At 42.0% G+C, this 27,336-nt stretch overlaps 1 long non-coding RNA gene across 1 annotated transcript in view; it reads left to right on the top strand.

Annotated features, from left to right (window-relative positions):
• LOC140253770 (uncharacterized) overlaps positions 1 to 27,131 on the top strand; it is a 48,837-nt gene extending 21,706 nt beyond the window's left edge. Inside the window, exon 3 of the long non-coding RNA XR_011903981.1 lies at positions 27,001 to 27,131. This is a non-coding gene — a long non-coding RNA (uncharacterized lncRNA). The remainder of the gene's footprint in view (positions 1 to 27,000) is intronic.
• The last annotated feature ends 205 nt before the right edge of the window (positions 27,132 to 27,336 follow it).

Here is a 27,336-nt window from a genome sequence, read left to right as displayed (position 1 = left end):
ATGAAATGTGCCCTTAGGTTCTGTTACAAATAGGTTTACGCTGATGTGTATGGCTGCTATAAGCATTATGGTCTTGATCTCATACTCATTGAAATCAATGGCTGCTTTCCCCTTTCCTGTAGTAGTGCAAGATCAGTGTCTGCAGGTTGGTCTGGGGATGGAGACCTCATGGCTTGGCTTTGGCTTTGGAGGTTTTTGTATCTGTTTTGAGAATATCAGTTGTTAGCTGGGTCTGCTCTACCTGATCTTCTTGTCTTCGTGATACAGCTGTCGCATTTTGACACTCACACGGGCATTTTCTCAAGAGTTTTTCTTTGTAGGTTGTTCAGTAACAGTTTCTGGTCTTTTTCTGGTTGGCTTGGGAGATCTGCACCTTGAATTGAGATTATTTCCCTCTGTGGAAACAAATGGACCCTTTTGCAGGGTGGGTAATGGCAGCAGATCTGCAGAAGCAGGAGCGGCTGCAGGGAGCAGTGCTTGCTGTTCAGCTGCTAACATATTTTCTCAGTAAGTTTGCTGGTTGGGAGTGCTTGCCTTTCCCATGGAACGTAAAACGTGACCATTTGTGCTCTCTAACAGGATCCAGCGACAGTTTCAAAGTGTCTGGTCACATTTCAGCCTGGCTGGGCTATAATTCACCCCTCTAAAATACATTAATCAAATATATTTTCTGCACTCTGCTTCCTAACAAGGACTCACATATTTATTTTTTGTGCCAGCACTGCTATATTTCACACGAATTCTAATATTTCAGTGGTCGGTAGGGAATCCTTATTCGTATGGATTAGAGATCCACTTGGCTGAGAGGTGTTATTAGAAGTAAGGGTCTGCATGTTGACACAGTGCTTGCTATAACGTCGTGTTATAGTCTTTGGCATGCTTCGTGATGTGCTCGTCATGGCATATCCATAACCCCCAAGGTTCAGACCATCAAATGCCAACTGCCCTGTTTGTGTGAGCCTGCAGAAACACCTAAAGGTGCTCGTTCTGAGCAAACACGTGCTTATGTTCATCATTAATCAGAATAGCTTGCTGCAGTTTCTAAAACGCTCTGAAAGTTGAGGGCAGGGGGAAGCAGTGCCCCAATCTGGGATGTTTTCTCCGTTGTGAGTTGAGCACCACATCTGGCAACATCTGCAGCATCTGGGCTGGAGCAGAACCCAGGGGCTGGCACCAGCTGCTCCACGTTCAGCGTGCAGGTGGCTCCAAAGGTTGCTCCTTCCTTGCATCACCCCTCTTCCTCATTAAGCAATGCAGATTAGGGAAAGAGTTATTGGTTTTCTGGCAGCAAGTGCTAATGCCATCTTAAATAAACGAAAAGCCATGGATGTCTTGAGGCACGTAGGACTTTTGCCCCGTCTCCACTTTGAAAGCAGGTTTGCCACACTGGGGTCTGCTTCCCCCACACCTTTTGTGCTGTCTGCGCACCGCAGCCATGCAGGGAAGTGGGTCTTTCCTTTGTTTTGAGAGTGAGAATTGAGCATTGCAGGCTCTTTGGCATACCAATAAACCCAGTGACAATAAAAAGGAGCAGTGTTCATTATACTGCTGTGTGGGGAGTTTCTTTAAGAGTTGGGCCCTAAATGGTTTTTAATCCCAGGATGCACTGATTGTGATAATGTGGAGAGGCACACCAAGCATCAGTTATAAAATCATTGCAAATATGAGCGGAATAAGAAGCGGTCCGAAGGATCCTGTTACAATTTCTGCCTATTCCACAAGGGCTCGAGGAAAGTAAAATAGGCAATGATTTTGTTTGGGACTTGTTTAAAAAAGATTACTTTTTGTATAGGTAAGTCAAAAGGTTAAGGAAGTAAACGGAATTTAAATACAGCCAGTTTTAGTAATTTTGTCTGTTGTTTTCCTTAACTGCTTCCTAACATCATAAAAAAGCCTGCAGCACTCAGGCGAAAGGGAAAAAAAACCCTCGAGCCAACAAGAGAAGCCCTCACCACGCCAGCCTACAGGAGTAAGAGCTGTAAAATGTAGGCTGTGGCACACCTATAAAACATCATTTTGCTTTTCAGCCTGCAAAAGTGCTGCAGATCTAAAATTACAATAAATCTCCAAATGTCCGGCATTGATTACTTCAAGCCTGCGGCCTTAATGGACAACAGAGCAGCATATTATGATGCCACGATTAAGGAATGGTGGAAAAGAGCGTGAGCGATTTTGGACTTTCTTTTGGCACCTTTGCAGAGCTCGACGTTACCACAATTATTGGTTTTCTGAAATATGTCCCTATGCATTATTCTGATCAGATTACTTGCGTCGCACAATCCTCTGGTGAATAACGGGACAATAGCATAAAATAAATCTCTCTCTGAAATTTAATCTCCATGTCTGTAGGCTGGCAAGAAGAACATCCCCGGCCCTCTGATAAGAAGTTGTATATTTTCCTGAATGGCGGTGTGTTTTTGTTTTATAATTGTCCTTAATGTAAATTCTCAGGCAAGGAAGAAACGATGCCAAAGATCTCCAAGGAAAGAAGGGTTGAAATATGGGTGAGGCGTTCCCATAAGCTCAGCAGGAAGAAACCCTAATTTTCTTAGTAAACTACAGGGGCGGTTGAGTTCGGTGACTTACAGAAATCATTAACCTTTCCCCTATTATTGGTTCTCAGTGTAATTTGTTTGATAATCTCCTTCCTCGGTGAATAGTAGTCCAGCTTATCAGCTAATAAAATATCCTCCCGTCCTTCGGCGGTGTTTAGCACGTTGTGGCTATGATACAGCCAACAGCCGTGTGGAAATACCTGTTCTCTTCGAGGGCACTTCTAAGCCAGGGATTGGAAAGCAGCCAATATTTATGGCCTGAAGGGTGATCTTGTGTTTATTATTGCTCATCCACTGAGCTCCGTGGACAAGCTAGAGGATAATTGTTGTATTAAGACAACAGAAAACGTGTTGTGTTTGAAGCGCTCGGATTTCATGTGCGTGCATCCAGAAGTTGACCTTTTACAGGTGTGAGGTGCTCAGTAATCCCTGGGATGCCTCCTCACAGTGCTTAGCTGTGTGAGGATCAGCTCGGGCACACAGGGGCTGTGCCACATAACCCAACTGTTGGGGCTGGTGTGGCGTGGCTGTCTGCAACTGCAAACCTGAGGAGGGCCGTTTGCTGGGGCAGGATCTCCCGAAAGCTGTGTTGGCTGTTTGTAGGGCTGGATGCAGTGTGCAGCTGGGCTCAGGATGCTCTTGGCTGAGAGTCTCTCCCTCAGGCAGCCCAAGCTCCTTCCCAGGCTCATGCAGTGGGCAGAGCATCATTAGTGGTGATGGCACAGGGGACACTGCATTAGACTCTGTGGGGCCAGGTACAAACTGAGGCTCAAATCACAAGTGGAATTTAGGTTTGGGATCTTCAGTGTAGTGTCTGTGCCATTATACCACACAAAGTGCTCTGCAGGTGGGCATGATTGCCAGTGCTGCTCAGAAAGGTTCCATTGCCGGATGTAGCGCGGGGCTCAGCCAGCTGAGATGAAGATGTATTGGCAGAGCCTTGAGTGGAAGTTCACCCAGCAACTGTGTGCTTCATCCTGGCTCCATTTCTGCTGAGCTGTCCAGCTTGGGGTCTCTGCCACTAAATGAACCCAACTGGAAGAAACATTGGCTTTTCCGTAGTGTGGGACCGCTCTGTGCTCTAATTACAGAAAGATGATTGAATTTGTGTGATTCAGTAAGAAAGTTTAAAATACAAATTTCATTTAAACAGGGATCATTAGGTTCTGTAAGTTGGCGCCGGTCCGAGGAAGCAATAGCCAGCAGCACTGCATTGCTTTGTATTCAGCATGGTTCTGGCTGTTACCATGCATGTGCACATCTCTTTCCATACGGAGCAGCCCTCTTTTGGGTCTGTTTGGGAAGAGATGAGCCTCTTTGTGCTGTGACCTGGGAGCTCTGTGTATGGTGACACAGTACACTGTGCCAAGAGTATCCTGCCACACCTGGAGAGGGCACTTCACCTGACAGAGGTGCTTCTTGAGTGACTTAGTTCTGATTTGATGGTCCTCAAAGCCAGAGAGCTACGAGCTGCCTCTCCTCTGCAGATCTTCTTGTCTAGTGTGACTTTATGGTTTTATATGGACCAGGCAAGGATCCTAAAGCGTTTGGTGGGGCTCTGCAAGTTTCAGTGACACTGGGAAGGATTTGGTCACTGAGATGTTTTCTGTCTGGGCGCTCATAGTGCAATAGGAGGGTGCATTTATGGCCACTTTTGCAATGAACTTAAGATGTCAACTTTGGGAGTTCTGACTCCCCAAGCTCCTCTGTGAGCAGTCCTGTCTCTCCTTACCCTGATAGGTACTTGGTAAAGCCACAGGATCAGCCACATGGATCCGTTCAGGATCCACGCTGCTTTTAGCATTGTGCAATTTCAGTGTGCTGCCTACATGTGTGAAGGCAGCCAGGCATCCCACAGTTCTTGTGGTGTGGAAAATGGGCCTCATTCATTCTGCGGGATAACTTGTATCCGTAGCCAATGTGGTTTTGTAATTGGAGATTGGGAGAGAATGTTTTTAATCAATCAAGTTTCAAACTCAACGCTGAGAAGAGGACTTTCGGATCAGGAAGTGACAGCTCTTGTTGTTTGATTATTAAATGTGGTGTTGAGTGACACGATGGTACAGATGAAGCTGATAGTAAATTGTCCACACATCTCAACAAGATGGAATTTCAGATGCTAGATTTCCAGGAAGGGTGGAATACTGTACATGAATCCATCAGCATACAGCAGCACACATGATCTGACCATGGCTTGTTTGGTTATTTTGTTCATGCAATTGAAAAATCTTTAATAGGCATTATTTATATTCTGGATTATTGTAGATATGAGTCTTCCATGAAGCAAGCAAATGTGTATTCCTTTGAATATCGCTGGTACTCCATAATGATAGTTTGCTGGTCTTTAAATAAGAGACTGAACATCAGAACCAGAGGGGAAATCTCTGGCAAAAATGTGTGTTGATTTTCAGTACTTTGCAGTGCTTAACATTAATGTTATTCAATAACAGTTTGACTTCTATGGCTAGTTCAATGGCAAATATTCAAATCAGAGAGAACTCTGTGCTTAGTTTTGTCATCATTTCTAGTTAAATATGTTGTATAACACTTGAATTCTTGAAGGTTCTTTATTAATTTGATTTTATAAAATACCCAAAGTGATCTGAAACACAGAAATTCCCAGCAAAGATTTTAGTATAAATGTTTTATAAGTACTCCAAATTAAGCAGACAAAGCTGATGCTTAAAAAGAATAAAATAATTAGCTTAGAGAAATAAAGTTGTTTTTTAAGATCTTGATTCCCACAGGCTCAAAAGCTTTTGTATACTTTTCTTAAGGACTAGACACCATTTTGTGGTAGAAGTCACTGAAATGCTGTATTACGGTTGGCACTTCTGAATGGGGAGGAGGAGACCTTCATCTTAATTAGAGGAGTCCTCCTCTCTGTTTTGTTCAAAGTATTTATTTATTTGTTTGCAACTGTAGACACAGTTCAGGATGTGTTGCTATGGGCAATTAAGTGATAATGCAGAAGCAAAAGTCATTTCTTGGTTGGTTTTACCACCAGATGTTGTTGGGCGTTTCTGTCCAGGCGTAGTTGCAGGGATGGAAAGAAGAGATTAGAGAAGATTCTCTCTTTTGGAAGCCTGTTTGATATAAGAGATAAGTTTTAATAAATATTGATTGGCCTAATGTGCCAAAGGTGCTACTTAAACGTGAGGGTCTAAGCCTGGTGGTTGGTTATTTCTATGGGATGCTCACGTAACTTTAGCTTCATGCCAAAGAAATGGGTAACTGCCCACTGCTGCTGCAATGGGACTGATGTGGGGACAGTGCCACTGTCAGTGCTGCCCACAGGTTGGTTAGCCATGGCACGGCCGTGACCTCTTAGCAGAGAGCAGTGCTGGGCAATGCTGACTGGGCTGGCTCTTTGTGCTGCACAGGTAGCAAAGCACTTGTGCTGTCTTTCTGCAAGCGCATCCAGAAGGCGAAAAAGAACAGTGAGGCACGGCTGCGTGCGCTGCGTCCACTCAGACAGTTTAACCCTTGGGTCAGCGTGTTTGTATTTCACTTATTGGATTGTTAATAGATTTTCTTCATTTGTGCGAGACATTGTGAATGATGTGCTGAGGCCTTTCTATTACTCCACCGCCAGCTCCCGTGGTCCACCTGTAAGAAGATAGTGTTAAAAGCTGCTGGAGTTTCTACCTCTTGACAACATCCCAGCTGTAGACTAGCAATAGCAATCCTCCCGTGGCAGTTTTAATTATCGGCCCCGGCGATACCATCAGTAAGTGTGTAATTACGTGTCACTTTCCTGGCTGTTGGGTATGAAAAGTGGAACCAGTGAGATGATGATCGTTGAAGCTGTAGACTCATATTTAAACAATTCAAAATGTGTAACTGGCAGTGTCATTAAACAGAGAGAGTCTGACCCCAGCTGTCAGTTACTTTTCCTTATGCAGATTTTTTTTTATGCTGTCTGTCAAAAGAGCTCCATGGGCTGAAATGGGACAGAAGAGGAAGCGTAATGCGCCGAGCGCAGAGCGCTGCTCTCCTCTACTCCCGCCGAGGTGGTCTTTTACCCTAAATAAATACTACTGCAGAGATTGTAAATAAACGGCCGACCGTGTGGGAAATTATATAGACTTTGCTGATGAATAAACAAAGGGGACTTTCCAGCAGACATCCGACCCTTGAAAAAAATATGAATAAAATCTGACTCATTACCCTGAACTTAAAGAACAAGGCTTATGGTAATTTGGGGGCTTCATTACCGGAGGATAAAAATGGAATCGTTTTCATTTCTCCCAAGTTTCTGCCAAAAAAATTGTTCAAGCCGTGGCAGATAAATGATTAACCTGAAGGTTATCGTTATTTAAATGCATATATGTACACACACACATATAGACGTGTATATTTAGGGAGAGACTTGCCCACATGCACACACACATGTGAGCAACAACAATTTCTGAATATTGCTTTCAAAAAACATATTGAGATTCCAGTCCCTTTCGGTAAAACTTCAAAGGCAGCAGACGTTTAAGGTATGCAAAGGAACAGACTTGTCACCTGGCCAATATATGCTAAAGAGATGGAAAAAAAATAAATATATGTGCATAGGAGTCGTCAAGCAAAGAACATTCTATTTTTCTCTGCAAACACAGTCAGAAATTTCTATAATGCCAGCTCTTCTATGTCTGCAGACAGGCACGCTTGTTTGACTGGGAATTTGGAAGGTGCTGGCGCTCCGAGTGTTAATTCTTGAAACAGAAGCAAATAAATGAATCAGTACCTGACTGAATAAATAAATAAGTACATAACCTGGAGGTTAAATAAGCAGATCAGCCTGCAAAGAGAGAGGAAAATGTTTCTTTAGTTTTCAAAGCGTTGGTATTTCTCATAATAAAGCTAACTTGCAGTTGCTTACAAATAACCTCCTGTAGACATAGCACGCCTTAATTGAAAGCTTTGCAGTTGCCATTGACTCTGTCAGCAGCAATGGAACAACAGAGGTGCACTGGGTGCTTAACCAGCATCACATCTACTCTTGCAGATTTTAAGGAGAAATAGATTCTTTGGTGTCTCTGTGTGTGTATCTACATATATGTATATAAAAGCCTTGCATATATTTCTTGTTTCAAAGACAATGCCACAGACCAGAACATACAGGAGTGCCGGCTGTATTAATTGCAGCAGTACTTTCATACTTGAAAGTAATAAATAGGCACACATTAAATCCTCTAAGGATTAATTTGTATTTTATCAGCTGTGAAAAGGGCAATTTTTTACATATCCAGACTTAAGAGGTAGCCCTATTAGACCTTCATTGGAAAACAAATTCTGCATATATTTTCTAGCAGGGCTCTTGATCTCCTCTTCTTTTTTTTCCCCTCTTTTCTATCTTGAAAATAATAATAATTAAAACCAACACATTTCTTGTAGCAAGCGGTTCTATCATTTAATGTGGAGAAGGAAACGAGATGTTGCATTGTGGGCAGACAAACATGGTTTAGTGGAAGTCGGCCTTGTGTATATTTGCATGAGCAGTTAACAGAAAGACCAATGGAAAATGCCATTCTCTAATATGTTAAGTGTGTCCCTTCTCTGTGGCATTTGAAATATACAGTGCTTAAGGTCATTCAGTTTCGAGGCATACATATGAATATCGTTGTGGGTGCCTTGAAAGTTCTATTTACAAACTATTTGCTGCTGCCACTAATGAATGCTTGCCCTCCTAGACACAGTGCTGTAGCAGGTAGTTAGATGGAGAGGGTTGTTGAATGCCAAATAGCCATTTCTCTTTGTCTTTCATGAAGTCGCAGGTATGGTTGAGTATTTTCAAGTTCTGTTTCTGTCCTACTTGCATGTTAGCTGCAGGCTATCTGCATCACAGGGAGGAGGCAGTCCCTTGGGGAGGGCCCACTTTTCTGCATTTAGTTAGTTGCTTTGAAGGCAAAGGACGCTAAAAAAATTGGCTCTCTTTTAGGAGTGTTGGGTGACTTGTGCACAACAAACAGATTCAGTGTTGAAGGCTCCAGTGGGGATATTTAAAGGGATACTGCACATGTTATCTGTGCCTGAAATATAGAGGCGGACGGGGAAAGTAGAACTTTGTAGCTTGCATTTGTAGGGAGTTGAGCAGTTTGCACTACACTGGGTAATGGATGTGCTCGACAGCAGAGCTCAAAGGGTCCTGCTGTATGGGAGTGCATCTGGCTGGCAGCCTGGCGCTTGTAGCATTCCAGACAACTCAATTTTTGGACTGATTCTGTTGAGTAGTTTTAGCAATAGTATGTATGCAGGAGTTGAATGCATCCTTGGCAAGTTGGCTGATGGTATGAAATGGGAATGTGCCATTGCGTCTCTGGAGGATGGGGAGAGCCTTGCAGAGGGATTGTCTGTAGCACTGGGTGACTGTCGTGTAGCATGGACAGTCGGTCAAAAGAGGTGATTCTCTTGCATTGGTGTTGATATTGTTGCATTGGTGTTGATATTGTTGATATGTTGCATTGGTGCAGCCTCACCTTGAATATTACATGACATTCAACATACATGCAGAATTGGCACCAGGATAGGAGACTATTGGGGTTGATATCCCTGAAATAAAGTAGCAAGATTCTGTTTGTACCTGTTTTGAGAAGAGCAATTACAGTGGCTACATCCTGTGAATGCAGTTATGTTAGCACTTACATGACTAAGGGGTTTGTCTTAGCAATGAGATTGCTAGCAAGTTTTTTGTCTTGTTAGGTTTTAATGGCACTGTTACTGTGCTGCAGTAATTGTTCATCGCTTTGATTTAATCATACATTTTCTTTGCAAACTCCTTTTCTTCCATAGCCAACATGGCGGGGTTATGTGAATTCTTTAGGAGAAAATGCACAACTCTGCTGTTTTACCAAAGAACTGTGTTCAAGTAGACACACCAGCTGTGGTGATTGATCTGACTTAGTCACCCTTCTCAAAGCCATGGCTTCTTTTTCTCCCTGGTTTTCCTCCTAGCGGCGTGTAGGAACAAACCCAGCTGCTATCGCGATAGCTGCCCTATTGCAAATAATAACAAGCATCTAAGCATGGTAACTTAATATTTGAAGACTATCTAGAAATTAAGGGAGCAGAAGATGTGCTCTGTTTATCACAGTGGAAATCTATTAGACAAGTACCCTTGCTGCATGGAAAATATATGCTTTTAACAGTTTTGATCCTTTATCAATTATTCATACGTGAAGGTTTTCCTGTATTTGTACAGTTTGTTGGATGGAATAGCAAGCGTGCCCTTATTTGTCCAACAGTTTTGCTCGAACTGTATAAAATAAGATATTTAACACACCCAAACATATTTAATTTAAGAAATGAAGAGCCATTCTTTCAGTGGGGCTTTACACATCATCCTTCTTTATTACGCCAGGTTTTGCTCATCATACCATGTTCTTCCTCAGAGGACAGAGACAAATAACCATTCTCTGCAAGGACAATGTGTGTGTTGAATGCATTTTAAATGCTGCACTTTGTTATGATTGTAACCAACATTTTAAATATGCTGCAATCAAATTCCAAAATGACACGAGAAAAATGACATCAGAGAATAAATCTATTAGGCTGCTCGGGCACAAGGAATGTTTGAGCTGGAACATACTTAACTTGAAAGTTAAAGATTGAGTACCATGTTTATTTTATTTGCTTAAGAGAGGGAAGCCTAATTCATCCCTGTTGTGGAAATCAATGGAATTACAGTATAAATACGCTTTCCCAATATATTTGGCATATTACATGAGTTAAACAGCATAACTGAAATATAGTTTAGCTTTTAAATATCACGTGAGATTGCTGATCTACATTGTACTAGGTTTGTTGGAACTCTGAAAGGGTCAGTTCTGCCTCTTGGTCTGGAAGAGGGGAACCAACATCCAACAGGCTTCCTGGTGGGAGTTGAATGGCAAAGGCTGTGCTAGCCAGCTTGGTGCCTGGAGGCTGCAGCAGTGTATATAAGAAGTTCTTTACAGTTAGGCTGGGGATGCACTGGTGCAAAGTGCCCAGAGAGGTGGTGGATGTCCCATCTCTGGAGACATTCAAGGTCAAATGGTTATTACATCATGGACTACTTTCTAGTGTTTCTTACCAGTATAGAGGAACATAAGAGAGATCTTGGATACAAGAGATAAAATACATAAATAAATAACATTGTGCTTCTTGCTAAGAATGGCTCAGATTTGGAGACGGAAGCATTTTTATCCTGGTAGGATAACCCATCTCTGGGGCCCAGTAAATACTTTAGCAATTTCTAGGCAGTCGTGCTGCTTTCTGGCTTTGTATTAAAGTGTTAGCTTCTGTTACTGGTGGTATGAATATTCCTTATATATCTTCCTGAAAAATTTCACTTAAAGCAAAGAAATGATATCTTACCTTCGATGTTCTTAAGTGAGCATGACTGGCATGAAAGATTCGGTTTGTTTTAGGTTAAAAAGAAGAAGAAGAGAGGAGGAAATAAAGTGGTATTCAAAAAAAAGGGGGGGTAGGAGGGGGAAGGTATGGGATTTGTCTGACTTCAAAGTGGTAGCTTTAATTTCCTCTGAAGAATCAGAGCTGAGCAGGTGTTGCCCAGGTAGGAAAATTTCACTTAAAGATCTCTGAACTGTCCCAAACTGAAGTCCATTCTCATCCATAACGTAATTTAGCCCTTGGCAGGTATATAGAGCTTTTGTAGCTTTCTGTTCTTCACAAAATCTCCTGAGCTTCAAGTCTCACTGACCAGATGGGTTGTAATTTGGCCTCTGACATGGTGCAGTCCTGCTGGAGGGTGAAAATTACCTGAGCTGGCCAATCCTGGGGTCACGCGCCCGTCTCCTTGAAGTCATTTTCTTTTTTTCAGGCTCCTGCCTTGCCTTTCCCAGTACAAGGATCTGAGTTTTCTGCATTTTGAACAGTGCAGAGTAGTGAGACGTGGAATACTTATCCCCTTGGAAGTCAGATATTATATTTAAATGTCTTAGGCCTCTGCTGAACATCAGTCACAGGATTGATTTAACCTTAGTGATATCTGACTGCAAGTAAGATGCTGAGATTGCCCCTAGTAGGGTAGATTGAAATGCTTTGTAGTATGCCAGGTAATGGAAACAGCAGCGTGAGAGATAAATGTGCGCTTAATTAAGGAGAGCTTTGCGTGCCTTTCAGGTCTGAGAACTCGTGCCTTAATTTTCTGGGCAAAGTAAAAATGGAATGAAAGTATTTTAGAAGAGTTCCATCCACCTGCCACCTCTCCTAGTGCTGTTACTTCCTCAGCCCTTTTATACCTGAGCCCATAGCTTGAATCTGTTTTACTTATGATGAAGTGTGGGACCTTCTGCTCCTGTAAGCAATGAAATTTGCAGAGCTTTTGTAACAGAGCGTTATCCTTCCTTTGCTGTTTTAATTGAGCGTGTTCTCCTTTTTGCTCAGCTGTCTATCTGAGCACCAACCAAAAAAGGGGGAAAAACATAAAGCGCATCTAAATCTTGGAGTTATGACTTTGCCCCCATTTAGTTGGGAAGATGGGATGGCTTCTGACCGTCTTCCTCTCCAAGAGAAGAGCTCTTTGCTACCTCCTCCATGCAGCCCTATTGCGGTGTCCCCCCAGTAACCACAGGGCCAGCAGCACTGCTCGCCACGATCAGAGTTTACCCTTTCACCTTCACATCCCCCTCTGCTCTCATACACAGCTTATTTTTTTTCCTGCTGCAGAAGTCATTTTTTGCAGGTGCAAAAAGGAGCCTTTCATTTCCCCATCTTAAGAAAAAAGTTGGAAAAAATACGCTTTCCCTACTGAAAGGCAATATTTTGCTTTTAGCACTACTTTATGTGCAGCATTTTTTAGCTCCTCTAATCTTAAATTCAGTACATGAATGGATGGATAATTTCCTCCCTGTCAGTTTTTTCATGCTTCTGAATTATTTACTACTCCCGCAACTTGTAGCTGTGAGTCCACTTATTTCTGGCTGAGCTGTAGCTGTGCCACAAGCGTCCCCTCCACTGCTGTCTTGGGGGGCCACATCGATGCTGTTGGGACTGGCAAAGGCTGGGCAGCCAGGCATCCTCAGAGGGACCCCAGTGTCCCACTGGACCCCGTCCTTAAGTAACACAACCTGAACGCGCCTAATTTGTCTCCCAACATTCGCATCCCCCCAAATCCTGAATCATTTTGGTTGCCCTCTGCTGCACCTTTTCAATCTCCACAATGTCCTGCCTGTAATATAGTGACCAGAATTGCACGCTATATTTCATATATACTCCCACTAATGTCTTATATAAAGTAGTGCCAGAATAACTTGCGCTGATTTATAATCCTTACGAATATATATATTTGTTTAGCTGCTGCTGTTGTTTTTTTATTGCTGCCAAACATCGAACATATGTCTGGTGGTCTGAAGGCCTGTTAAAGACAACAAATGAATCACATTTTCAACATGACAAAAGAAAACACCTTTATTTTTTATCATTGTCTAGCTTGAGTGGTGATATAAGATAAATTGCAACAACAAAAGGAAAAGAGAGTTTAGGAAAGTCAAGTAATAAGTATCAGGTTATAAATGAAGTCTTCCAGTGCTTGAAGTTAAAAAGTACCCACAAGCACTTCGCAGTTCCTAAAAAGAAGCCAAATAAATTGCCCAACAGGCTGGCGGTATCCGTGTCCTCTTTAAAGTACAGAAGCCTACCACAGCCTTTGGGGATGATGCAAAGTAAAGAACAGAATGTAAATGGGAATTTTCCACTGTTTTGGCAAGAGGAACGGGCAGCACAATGTGTGATGCTAATGCACAGCGTACCTCTTTTTGGGGAGTGTTGATGGTGCTTTATTTTTGGTGGTGTTGGAAGTTATGGCTTCTTAATGGAAATGAATTTCCAGCCGTTGCCTTGAATCTGTTCAGTAAGATTCCGGCCCCGTTTTCAGAGCCGTACCATTATATGCTGAAGTGATGCATTTCAATAGCGTTGTTTATAGAAAAGAAGAACCGTGAGTAGATATTTTCATTTATGTGGTTCGTAGAGCAGGAAGCAGTGCTTCATTAGGTGGTATTACCTGAACATCTCCCGTTCCCAATCTAGCCAGGCAGGGCACTACAGCTTTGCAGATGTGAGAATACATTTACAAAACCTGAAAGCAAATGTGGGCGAGGAGAAATTACCCTGAGATGATGCTCAGAGTGTCAGGCCACTGAAGAGCTGCAAATATTTTTGTCTTTATTCACAGCAGGGTTTGCACTCTGTTAGTTTCCAGTTTAAGAAGAAGTTTTTGATGGCTTCCACCTGAATCCTGTCTGAGCTATGTAGCACAGGTGACCTGCATTAATAGCCTCATTTTCCCAAGACAATGCAATGCTATTAATGTGTTGTAGTAGGTTTTACCTTGGGGAGTGGCCATTATAGCCAATAAATAATGGCTCATGTTACATCAGCTCCTGCTGAGGTCTTGGGACACAAAATTCATGTGTGCTACCAATGTAGATCGAACGTAACCTTGACATTAATCAGACAGGTGGAATTTAAGGCTTCCCCAGGTTTTCCTGTGCTGCACTCATAACAAATCATGAAGTTCTGCTGCAGTTTGCTGAGGAGGTTCAACAAAAACAAGCCCGTGCCTTCCTTTTCCCCTTACTGCATGTATTTTGAAACACATTTAGTCTACTAATAACGACCATTGCAGTGTTTACAATATCTCTGCCTTCCTAGTGCTCTCCTGAATCCTAAATGGGCTCCTGTTTTCTGAGAGCCAACAACAAATGGAGCAGACCTTTGAAGAAACCCACCCTCGATTAATAGTTAATGATGGCTCAGGAGAAGGAACAAAGCCCGTGCGATGTGAACACGGATTAGCCCTTTTATAAACACGGCCAAACAGTTTGTAGGCACGCCGATGCCCAGGAGCAGCCTGCTGTGCCCTCCTGCTGAGACCAAGGCTGGGCAGGGGATGGATGCAGGGACCCTGGGGTGCCAGGAGGAAGCTGGTGGGTTGGTGCAGAGCATCCCCTGCCGACAGCCCAGCCGCTAATTGCCTCTGCCAAGAAGCCAACAGTAGCCCTCCTTCTTATTCCCATCTTCGGGCATGCTGAGCTTGGATGGGAGTGGTGTTTTTGGCTTATGGGTTGGATTCAGGTTCACCTGCAAGAACGTTAGTCTGTTTTACCCCAGATCACTCATGCCAGTGTTAGGGCATTTTTTACCTAGCAAACCTGGTGTTGACAGGGGGTTGAAGTGGAGGCAATACATTGGAAGGGAGAGGATTTGCATCCCCCTGCCCACTCCCAGAGCCACCCTTTCTTGCACAGAAGAATATTTTAAGTTTGGGACTTCAAATATTTCTATTAATAAATTACTATGCATCATGTCAAATTAGCATTGCCATTACTAAAAGATTAATAGCGACAATGCGTTGTGGCACTCCATTGCTTCAGGGTAATTTTCTTTTGTTCATGCTTTGGCATAATATTGTAGAGCAGAGCAATAGAACTAGGAAGCATAAATTTAGCCCCAGCCCCTCAGCAGAAGAGGTAATCCTAATCACAGCAGAGGGTTGGCAATTAGCTCCTGCTGCCGTGCTGCACTGTGCGCACCGTAACCTTCGGTGAAGGTTGCCTTCCAACCGCGATGCATGGGGCTGATGCCGGCCGATGTCCCTCACACTTTGCAGATAACAAGATAGAGCCAGACATTCGTGTGTGTTTATTCACTAAGTGCTCAGGAGGGATAAACAATGATCATTTGCATGTGAAGCCGTTTTATTTCAGACCGTGAGTAATTGGTGGGTTAGTGGTGGTGTGTACGCTTAAGCGTACATCATGCCAACAGTAATCTGTGCTTTCATAAATTCTCTGTCCTAACTGGAGTTTACAAGGGAAGAAATTACTCTCGTGCCTGTGTCCCTTTCCATTACGCTTGTAAGAAGTAGTAACTTTTTCCCTCTGCCTCTTTGGGTAGGGGCATGACAACAAAGCAATTAAGCAACATGTCTTACTGGATGCAATTTAAAATACAGAGTGGGAACATGTCATGTGGCAGCATTTTATCTGAAAGATACACACCACGCTTCCATACCTGTGGTTTAATGATGGGCAGGGAGAGGAAAAGCATCTAAACCTCATTTTGAGACAAAAGCTGTTTTATTCGTCACCGTTTTAACAAATGACTTTCACGAGTGAAATGACTGTGTTATCATCTGTTTGATTTCATGCTGGATGTATCCAGGAAAGTATCTACATGGCGGCTCTGTTTCTTGCTTAAATATCAAGTATTGGTATTTTTAATGTTTTGGTAAACATTATGTATTTTAATACTTGAGAAAATGTATCTCATAAATAAGCTTTATTATCTGTCAAAAAGGATGAAAATATAACTTTACATTTCTGTTTTAAAGTAATTTTAGTGCCTATTAGCTATAAAGTAACAGTTATATATAATTTAGAGTATGTAGTCACTCGAAACAACTTGACATTTTCACACAAACACAGAACCTTAATAATAGTCTTGGGATTTCATTGGAAGTATACACCACTACAGGATATTAAAATAACTTATGGTGCACTGTAATTCTTGTTTTGTATTTGTCCAAGTAGTTTTGAAGCATGCTATAAAGTAGAAAAATAAAAACCTAAGCTCCAAAGTCAGCTAAGCTGCATTCTTAAAGTTATAGCAGTCTTTTCATATTAAGTATGATTAAACCAACTGACATTTTCTAGTTTTCATCTTTCTCTTCTTCCTTCCTATTAACATGCTATGCTTAACATGGAAATGCTCTGCGTACTGCATCTTTTATTTAAAGCTGTTGCAATTGTTTGCTTAAAATAATGACGCTGATTGTATGCAGTCAGGGATCATCCTAATGGCTTGAAAACAGTAATTTACTTGTTGATCTGAGAGTAAACCCCAGATCCGTGCAAGCACGTGTTTTACCGGGCTGGGAGAAATGCTCCTATCCAAGGTGCATTGAAAGACCAGTGGCTCTTCAGCCTATTGTTCTGCATCCATAGCAGGATCAAAGCCATGAGAGTAATAGGCAGAGATTGACCAGGCTGATTATTTTTTCTGGGAGTGATATTGAAGGAGAAATTTTTGTAGATAGCTTTTTGTTTTTTGTTTTGATCTCTCTACAGTCATTATTAACACCGTCCCTGAGATTTAAGTAGTTCTTTTAATTGTAATTGAAGCGGCACATGGGTAGGGGTGGAGGTGCGTGTGCAGATGTGCACAGGAATTAATGTGAACTTGAAGGAATAGCCTCGCTGTCATAAAAGGCCTCACCAAATGTTCACAGATGGAATTTGAGCAGACCCTTATTGAATAAGCTAGTAGGGCCCACTTGGGTCATTTCTCCATCAATCCCATGGAGTCTCTTTGGAAATGGCACAGTCCAGGCCTTCTCTCCAATAAGCGTTCTCATGCCTGATCCATCAATTTTTTAATTTGCAGTAGGGTTGCTCGGTGACAGCGCTGCCACTGGAAACAAACAGATGTAAAATATGGTTTGAAGAAGACTGTGCTTGCCAGCTCATTTTTTGTTAACCTTCTTTGCTGTCATGGTGTTAGGCACCTTAAGTCACGTAGTCAAATAGAATATAGAAATCTTGGAAATACGTGGATAAAAACCTTGCTCTGTCAAGCAAATTTCAATACCCAATGATCAGTTCGAAAGAAGGGAAAACCCTGGTCCTATGAAAGCAAGTAATTGTAAACCACTGTTGAGTATAGCCAATGTCCCATCTTCCTTTCTCTACCACCCCACTCCAATGTTTATTGCTTTCTTGCTTTGGTTACGCTTTAAAACTGTTGAACTTATAAAAATGTGTATGAAGAACAAGTTTTTCTCTTTATTCTGTTCTTCCCAAGAGCGTCACTGAATGTGTACACAGCGGATGATAGCCGAAATGAAGTGCAGTCATCAAGCTGTGAAATATGGAAATATTCCTTCACAGCGCAGCAAAACTGGCTAAAGAGTAATTTCATCAAAACAGTTGATGAAAACAACATGTTAGAGCAGAGGATCACCTGATACACACATTGAGGATGGATGTGGTTACGGTACTTGGGTGTGCTCATGGTGTGTCATCACCAGTGAGAGGAACCCTTGAGCCTACACTGGGCTCTGGTCATGAAGTCATGTTTTATGTGAGTGAGTGGCTGGTCTGTGTGCATGGAAAGGCAACAGAAGGCTCAGAGGTTGTGTTTTTTTTTCCCCCAGAACATACTTCCTCTGTGTTTTATCACAACTCTTGTCTTGGCCATAAGCATGTTGTTCTCTGCCATGCCAATTTTCTGTGATGCCTTTTCTAAGCCTTGATGGCTTTTGGAGCTTCATAGAACATAATGTAAGTCACTGGATAAAAAAGCAAACATGGGTCACCCTAAAGAGTTCCTGTCTGTCAGTATAAAGCCCTGTTTGGGGTTTTCAAAAGCAGCTTCCTCTGACGTACCTCTTCTTCCATTTAGGTTTTACTACTGAACCGGTCTTCACTTCTTGCTTGAGTTAATTAGAGTTGAAACCCTTTACGTCAATGAGTCTTACTGCTAAAATGTGTTAGTTTGAATAACGTTGGGCCTTGGACTATTCTCAGGATAACAGATTAAAGCCTGGAAGAACAAATACAGGAATCTGTACGATGTTGCTAGAATTTACCTCTCTGAAAATCAGAAATTGCCCTTTTGCTGTGGCAGGGAAAAGGAGCTGTCTGACTCTCTTTTCTGCTCCCTGGGATGTCTTTTCCTGTTAATCTTTTACTGCTGGTGCGGAGGGAGGAGGGGTATTTGTGTAACTGAGAATTGGGTTGGATCTTTGAGGCTCTCTGTGTTCAGTATAGCCCACAAAATTCTGTGGGAGCTACAAGTACCCACTACTTCCGAGAGAGAGGCCCCTGGCTGTGTTTTATGGGGAATGTGTAGTATATTAGCTATTAAAGTTCAGATTCTGGTACCATAACTCACATTTACCAGTACTGTACTAGGAAAGCAGTATCATATATAGCAACCTAGCTGGTGAAATTTGGACACAACTCAGCACTGATTTTTTCCTTTGCTTTCCTACTCCTTTTCTTTACTTCATGCCTTTTCTTTTATGGCTTATAGTTGAGTTTTTATGGTATTGTTGGGCATTTTTACATGCTCAAATATGTGGAAATTTATAAATAAATAAAGCAATTCTGGAATTGAAAAGCACAGTAATATGAATCACCTGGCTGTGAAAAAGGTATGTAATCAAAAACTTGTTTTGCCTCTGTCTGTCTGGGGTATAATTTCCAAATGTTTAAAAAACATATATTTTAAACTAAGACTCACCTAAATGGCTGAGCAGGGTGGAAAAGCATTAGAATATTGATCAAACAGCAACACGGAATTGAAAATTAAAGGGCTGCGTGTCAGCAGGAGTGTGATAAGAGAGCCCATGTCTCTATAGCTGGGGTTTTGTGACTCCTAAAGGCAGCAGGTAGATAAAGGATCACGTGTAACCAGGAGAGCCCTGTGGGACTGCAGATGACATTGTAACAGATGACTCCAGATGACAATGTAAGAGTAGGAATGGGGAGAAATTATATTAACAAACTGTTGTCGATGCCTATAATAAGATTTGAACTGCTGAATAACCGAACCTGAAAGACCAACATATTTTTCAAGATGCTTTAGAAGGATCCCACGATTGACTGTGTCAAAAGCTGCAATTATGTCAAGAAGTATTACAAAGGATGGATTCCCAGCATCAGATACAATAAGTGTATTATTACAAATCCTGATGAGCTGAGCTTCACAGCCAGATAAATAAAGAAATAAAAGCCAAAACAAGCCAACTGCGGCGAAACGTTTGGAGTAAATTATGGCCTTAACATTTGTGCCGTATGACTTCTGCTCTCCGCTCACGGTGATGAATGATTGAAATCTGTTTTACTGATTGCTAGAACGTTGGAGATTAAAAAAACATATTTAATATAGTTAGTTTTTGGGGGGTTTTTGATAGGCGCAGCGGATAATAATATCCTTATGATATTTTCAATATGTGAACCTAGCAGAGGAAGGATTTTTTCTCAGGAAACAGATACTGGCTCCAAGGGTTGTGCTGTTGGATGGAGATTTTGCTTCCCAAATTCTAAGACCGAGTGAGAAACACATGACTTTTTAGTTTTATTATTATTATTATTGTGGTGGGAAGAGGTTTTATAAGAAGTCTATCAGTTTTCTGGCATAAATTTGGCAGGGGAATAAATATGTCTAATACGTATTTTTGATGATTGATCATGGTATTCCAAGTGTGCTAAATAAAGAAGCAAGGCATTTTCTTTCCGTGTTTTCAACGATGGGAAAAATAGCCTGTGTGTTACAAAATGAAAGAGGCATTCTTAGTTGGAGTTTTTTGAAGATCTGAAAATGTTGAGTACATTTGGTAGACTGGCTGACTTTGTCAATAAGGGCATCGTTGTGCTTAATGCTAATAATTCATCGGTTTTGTTTGAAAATGTCTTTCCATTGAAGCTCCAGCTTCGGTTGCTGCTCTGATACTTTGCAGTACCTGAAGCAGCTCTGATAAATAAAATTTGCAAGAGCAGTGGAGAAAGAAAAATCTATTTTAATTAGATGCTTATTGAAATCTGGCACAGACAGTATATGAAGAGTAATTTCACAACTCCAACGAGTGTTTTTAAATCTTTGTATTCTCACAAATATAGATACATAACGCCAATACGAGGCGCTGCTTTGTTGAAACAAATGGGAAAATGGAGATTGCTGCTGACCTCAGACATTTTTTAATATAAGATCCTTGGATGATTGTAAAAGTCTGTAATGGGGTTATTTTGTTGTAGTGCACGTTTTGTTCATTGAACTTTGTGTGCAAAGAATGGTGGGTTTGCAGAAGAGGAACTGCCTCCATGGCTGCAGGATTGGGCTTTTTGTCCTGTTGTGTGATGGAAGGTTCTTCATGTCTGATCTGTTATGATATGCCGTATAATGTTCATTATTGAATTCCAAGTCTTGCTGTTTATATTGCGTGTCATACATGCTGTCATCTTGTGAAAAATCTTAGGAAAAGGCTTGAAATCTTCATATTTGACATTAAAAAAAATAAATCAAAGAGATCCTGGGTCCAAACAATGATTTACTGTTATCTGGAAAAATGATGACATGGGGTGGAAGAAAACTGGGGACATTAACCTTACGAAGCTTTATTTCTTCTATGTTTTTGTCTTTACGTCTTCTTTGGTTCTCCCTGATCTGCCAAAGTAAGCTGTCCTTCCAGCCACATGTAACTGTCTCCATATCAAAATACTGTGGTTCTACTGATGCACTCCCACACAGGGGGGACATTTTATGGGGTCGGTTCCTGCGGAAGAACCTGTCCTTTTGGTCTCTCAGTTCCTCTTGTCTCATCCCAGGATACAACAACCAAATCACGTTGGCTTTCTTTGTGGAGAAACCTGTGCCATGAGCACTGGGGGCTGTTGTTGGCACCATGTAGGACACATGGCCCTGAGTGGAGGCTCTCCAGAAACCTCCTGATGTCTCCTTCATGGGGACAACCATGAAGCTCCCAAGCTGCCTTGCTGAAGATGTTTGGGCTTCCCTTCTTCTCCACTTCATGGCCTCACTCATAGGACTACATCAGAGAGACAGAGAGCCTTTCATGAATGCAAATTTCAGCTGAAGTTGTTTTTTTATTTTACTTCCATGGCAAAAAAAAAAAAAGAAAGGAGAGGAAAAGAAATCACAGGACCAGTGAGTGCTGCTTGCCCACAAATCTCCAACTAACCCTTGCACTCAATTAATCTTCGTGACCTCCTAATGCCCTGTGCCATGAATTCTACCTTGAGGTTAGGAAATAGGTCTTGTTGTAGTTCCCAGCGACTCATATACGGCTTTTGTGTTCCGAGCCTTCAGATGTTGTTGATTTGAATTTGAAATTTCTTTCATGCATAATGTCTTGATCTGATAGAGCTCTGGCTTTTAGAGCTGAGCTTTAATTTGTTTAATCTGGCATATTCTTAATTATACGAGCTATAAATTTTATTGTATTGTAAAGCCCAGAAATACATGCATAAAGATGCAGCGCCAGTGTATGATTGCCTTACTCTTGGGTGTAACATGCAGAGGAGGGCTTCCCATTGAACAACCACCAACCCTCCCATTGTGTGTCTCTTACAGCTGCCCACGGTGCCATGGCTGCAGGGGCCAGAGCTCAGCTGGGATTTATGGGGCTGTTCTGCTTCTGGTTCTTGGGGTGTTAGGAAATAGCATAAAGTGGGAGAGGGTGAGTTGATTTTTTTAAATAGGAAATGGCTGAAATATCTTCCGGATCTCTTGCTGGGAGATTGACTTCAGCCTCCCATCGTTCCTTACTGTGTGATTTCCGGAGCACGTTGCATGACAAGTCAGCCTTCAGAAGGGATTGCCTCTGCCAATGTTACCTACGTGAAAATGGGAGCAGCAGCACTGGGGGAGATGGTAACATGCTAGAGCAATGAGTGAGGGCACACAATTATTTCATTATTCATGCGTGGGATCTCAGGAGATTTGCTATGAAATTTCAGCTTCAGAAATACCAGCTTTTTTTCTGGTTAGCCAAAAAGCTGATCTGCTAGCTTAGCCAGTGGAAGTAATCTAACAAGGCTGGGTGTTTGACACTGTCAGGCCAGGAGAAGGCATCTACACACAATGCTTTTTGTTATAAACAGGCCACGGGTCCGTGCTTTGTACCTCTAGCAATGCTAGAGAGCAGTTTCTGATGCACTGAGCTGGAGCTCTGCACGCAGCTCTGTTCTGAGCAAAAAGCACAGAGTTATTCACAGCCTGCTCTGCATTCAGCCCTGCTCTCCAGGTGGTGGCAGGAACTATGAGTGCCTGTTTTTTCCCCCCAAAACCTGGTCACTGTCAGAGGTCCCTGCAGAGGTGCAGTGGGGGATGCCTGTATAGTTTCCATTCACCCATCTCTTCCTCTGTCATTGCTTAGAGGGCTGCTCAGAGTGGTGCCAAGTTTTTTTTTGTGCTGTTTGGTCTCATGCTGCCTTTCATCAGGAGTTTTGCGTGGTCTGTCTATCAGGCACAGATAGTTGGCGGTCATCTGTTGCCACCAGATAAAGATGGGACAGTTTGTTAAGTGACTGATGGCTTTTGCTAAGTTTTCTAAGTATGATTAATGTGTCAAAATATCTGGTCTGGTGATAGGTAAATAGGAAAAGCAGGCATCCGTCTCAACCTAGTTTTTGCATGTCCATTTATGCCCTTTGATCAAAAGGAGAGGTTATAGGAGCTTGCTGATAGCTTGAACCACTAAGGGAAAACAGACATACTCAAGACATATCAGTCTCAGCTCTTGGAGTCATTTGAGCACATGAAAATCCCTTCTCAGATAAAGTAAAACCACGACCTCAGCCACTGAAGAGAAAAGGCTGCTGAGTCTGATTTGCTCTATGAGAGCTCATCCATTCACATACCCTGCTACAGTATAAGAATTTAGAGAAACTGGTTTGTCATTTTTTCAACAGTGACATCTATGGAAGCTGTAATTACACATTCAGTACAAGAGGCATCATTTTAAAATATACCTTCTGCAGTGCTGTAGAAGAATTGTCATTCACGTGTCATATTGGGCCCCCAGTGCATCCTGCTGATCTGTTAACTGTGCTGTGTTGGACATAGGAGGTCATGGTGGATGTAGAAGACCATATCTGGTTGATTTGCTCTGGGGCAGAGTTGCATTGGTGGGATTGCTCTGTCTGCACTCTGCCAGAGCTTGGCATGTACTTTTAGTTTATTGGCATTTGGTTACTTACGTTGCAATGGAATTCTGATCTCTTCAGTCTTTAGGTGTGCTTGTGCGTAGTTCCAGGTGATCTTTCTCTGAAGGCTCTTCATGCTCCTGTATGCTCATTTGGTTCACCAATGATAACTTAATTGCTCTCCAGTCTGCAGTTGATTTTAACGTACACAATAGAAAAGTATCAGATAGATAGTCGGTTTACAGACCTGAAGATACGGGTTCAACCTGGGGATGTCCAGACTGTCCACAACTCATTCCATTTCCAGCAGCTTGCTGAAGGTTTGTTGCTCCCAACAAGTGGCTATCATAAAGCCAAGCTGTGAGTCACAAAGACACAGCTTAAAGTTCTGCAGAGGCTTCCCTTCTCCTTGAGCTGACCACATCTTTTCTCTAAAGGGTTTGAGTCACTTGTGATCTCATCCTGCTCATCTGAATCACTGGAGACCATGTCCATGACTTATGAAAATGGTTCATGTGCTTAATGGAGGATGTGTTGTACAGTAACACGGTGATTCCTCCCCAAAGTAATCAAAGGAGATGAAATTGTTTTGGTCAGTCATGGTTTTCCAGATAACCCTTTGATTCTATCTACCTATATTTAAGGACTAACATTTTATTACTGCTGCTGTTGAAACCTGGCTCTGAAACCAGCCATCACTTTTGTACTTTCATGCGTATCTTTGGAAAATGATGAAAATATGTCATTTCAAGCCAGAATGGAAAAAAAAAAAACCCTTAAAAAAAAATCAACCAGTAAACTCGTGTACAGTGAGATAAAAATCAGCGTTTCATTACTTATTTATTTATTCATTTATTTAAAAATCTTTAACTAGAAAAATTCATTAAGATTCCATATCTCATGTACAATGATGGCCTAGGGACGGGAGATGGATTAAAAAATGTAAATACTATTGGGTCTAATGTGCGTACCATTAACACCAATATGAAATTAATGTAAAAGTTTCTGACAGCACAAACTTAGGTTTAACTCTTTAAATATGTGCTTAAAATAGTGTAGAATGGCATTAGGCTTTAACGGATGATACATACAGTAAACAAGTGTGTCTCAAAAGAGACAAAATGTCAGCAAAATAATTGCCTAGAAGTACTTCATATCAATTAATTCATTTGTATTTAATTAAAAGGAGTCATAACAATTGGCTGCTGTATAAAAGCCCCTTAGCTCTGTTGCCTTCCATGCCTTTTGTTAGTTTTCTGGGGCTGGATATTGTTAGCCTTTTTGAATAATTCAACTAAGATCTATTTCCTAAACAGAAAATCTATCTTTGAGTTATTCCCTTTTCTACAGGGAAGTAGCAATAAACAGTAGCTTGTAGCTTTGTGTGTCTTATAAATGACAACGAGGGAGAATAGGGATGAGATTTCAAAAGTACTTGAAACCAAAAATGTAGGGGTTCCTAAATCAGTTGGGTGCTTCTGAAGATATGCATTATCCAAGATGACTCCAGTAAATCCATGCAGAGGGCGAGTTGAGTGTGCTGTTGGCCTGGCTGTTACAGGAAGGCCCTGGCAGAAGTAGAGCTGTGAACTTGGTTAACCTGTCTTGCATGTACCTTCTCAAAGGCAGCAAGATTAATTTTACGATGGATAATTTTTACACTTTTTCTTACACATGTCCAGGATTGCACCATCTTTAAAATATCGTCAACTCATGTCTGCTCAAAGCTACCAAATATGAACATGGTCCATGAGCCCGGAGCAGAGGAAACCTATTTGTTTAGATGACCAAGGGTCTCAAAAAAACCCATTAATCAACAAACCAGTTGTTTGCCTCTCACTACAAGAAAGACATTGAGGCCCTGTACGATGTTCAGAGAAGGGCAGCAAAGCTGGTGAGGGATCTGGAGCACAAGGCTTGTGAGGAGCAACTGAGGGAGCTGGGATTGTTCAGTCTAGAGGAGAGGAGGCTCAGTATGGAGTCAGTGTCCTTGGAGGTGTCCAAGAAGCATTTAGATGTTGTACTGAGGAACATGGTTTAGTGGGAAATATTGGTGATAGGTGGATGGTTGGACTGGGTGGTCTTGGAGGTCTTTTCTACCCTTGGTGATTCTATAATTTTGTGATTTGTTTGAACAAGTTCCATTAAACAAGGCTTGGTGGTGGCCCTTACAGCTGCTGGTGTGGTGGTCCAGGTTCACTCCCAGCCTCTTCTCTCCCAAATCTATCCCAGGTCTGTGCACTCAAGTAGAGCCCCAATGTCATTTTCTTTTCCTCATAAACAAACATGTATCTACAAAACAGTAGTGATATTCTCTATTTGGAGCTCCAGTGAGTTGTTGATTTACCTCGATCATGTTTGCTGAATGAGGTGGTCATACTGCTTTGGTTGGAGCGTTGCAATGCTTACTGTCACTATTTACAGCATGTCCTTAGTGGCATTTGGTCAGTGCTGTCCATAGGCTGCCTGGCATGGTTCCCCCTAAAACTGGCATCTACCAGAAGTAGTGTTGTAAGGGTGAGTGGGGTTAGAAGAGTTGGAACATCACCTGATAGGGATGTGAGAGCTGCAGGAATCTGTCCCTGTGTTTACAGCTCCTTGCAACTGCCTACTCTGTGCTTTGGAATTCGTTCTGCCCGTGGATTTACTGCTGCCATCATTTCTTCCCATTCTTGGCCTCCCCAAAGAGGGAAGCTCTCCAGCATGAGTGAAGGCTGCCCTGCCTGGCGGTGGTGGTACGGAAGGGTTAAGCAATGTCAGCTCCCTTCTCTGCCTGCTGAAGTGCCTTGTTTGCAAAGGATTGATAGAGTACCCTTGAGAGAAAGATTCGCATTTTCACTGTTCCGTGTCAGGGAATGAGGTTGTGTGATTTTTGTGTCATTTTGCACTACCATATTTCTTCCATTAGGAATTCTAATATTTCACAACCTCTGTCAAGGAAACTGCTACTCCTAATGCATGAGGCGGATGCATTCCAGATGGGCTGGTAATCCAGTTCAGGTTTTTCACATACATTATTTCAGTTCCACTGTGGACCCATGCTCAGCTTTGCCAAAGCTGGTTTCATGATTCATTTGCAACTGCAACAAGTTAATCCCAGAGCGAATAGCTTTGTCCACTTCAGGTGAATTCTTCTTGCACGTTGGCACCAGACGCTGACTGGTAAGAGGTGCTTCCAAAAAAGCAATTTATATTCAGCGTCCTTGTGCCAAAATTCTTCCTATCCATGTCCAGGGCCGGTGGATCAAGGAGCCTTTTTTTCTAAAGCAGGAGATTCCTTAATTTATGAATAGTATTAGCTAACCATTGAAACGGGTCTAGTTCAATGAACACGGTTAAAAGCATCCAGAAAAAAAAGTGGAAAACCCTCTGAGCTATTGGTGCAGAATATTAAAATTTAACTAATTTCCCAGATTGGATTACAATTACTGCTCGTCTTCATGTATCCTCATTCCTACAACATAAGCAGTAGCAAATAAGCAAACAGTGGCTTTATAGAGCTTTCCCGGGGTTGCGTAGGGTCAGCCTTGTTTTCTGTTTGATTCCTTCCATATTTGCTTTGCGCGCAGCTTTTGTATCGCGCTGCTTCGCTCTGTTGGCTGTTTGGGAATTTCCATAAGGCAGTGCTGAGTGTTAAAAACAGTTTTCTATTTCATTTTGATGGGGAACTATTTTAGCAAACGCTGCCCTAGTTCTCCTCATCTCTTGTACCCGTGGTGTGGCTGTGGAGAAGCCCAACCAGAGACAAAGCTGTCTCCATTCCCTTCCCTCTCCCTTTGTTTCAGGCACATTTGGCTCCATCACACTTGCAAGAATGAAACAATATTTCCTGAGCGCTGACCTCGCTGACACTTATGTGGACTCAGCATCTTAATTGCTGTTAGTGTGAATCACCCAAAGCTGGTGCATAATTTCTCGAGACATTTATTGGAGATGTACAGTAGACATTCACTCTCAATAACAAAAATAAAGAAATCCATAAATCCCATGAAACTTTCCCCTACTTCATTTTAAGTTGTTTATACAAGAAACTTCATGTCGTAATAACGCTTTTTGGCCTTTGTTTGATTGGAAATTTCTATTAAACTGTTATGAGAAAATAACTTTATGCTTCAGGTTTT

This window comes from Excalfactoria chinensis, chromosome 6 (genome assembly GCF_039878825.1).
Source record: "Excalfactoria chinensis isolate bCotChi1 chromosome 6, bCotChi1.hap2, whole genome shotgun sequence".
NCBI classification, from domain to species: Eukaryota; Metazoa; Chordata; class Aves; order Galliformes; family Phasianidae; genus Excalfactoria; species Excalfactoria chinensis.
The sequence above is the reverse complement of the archived record's forward strand: the minus strand, read 5'-3'. Positions and strand labels throughout refer to the sequence as shown.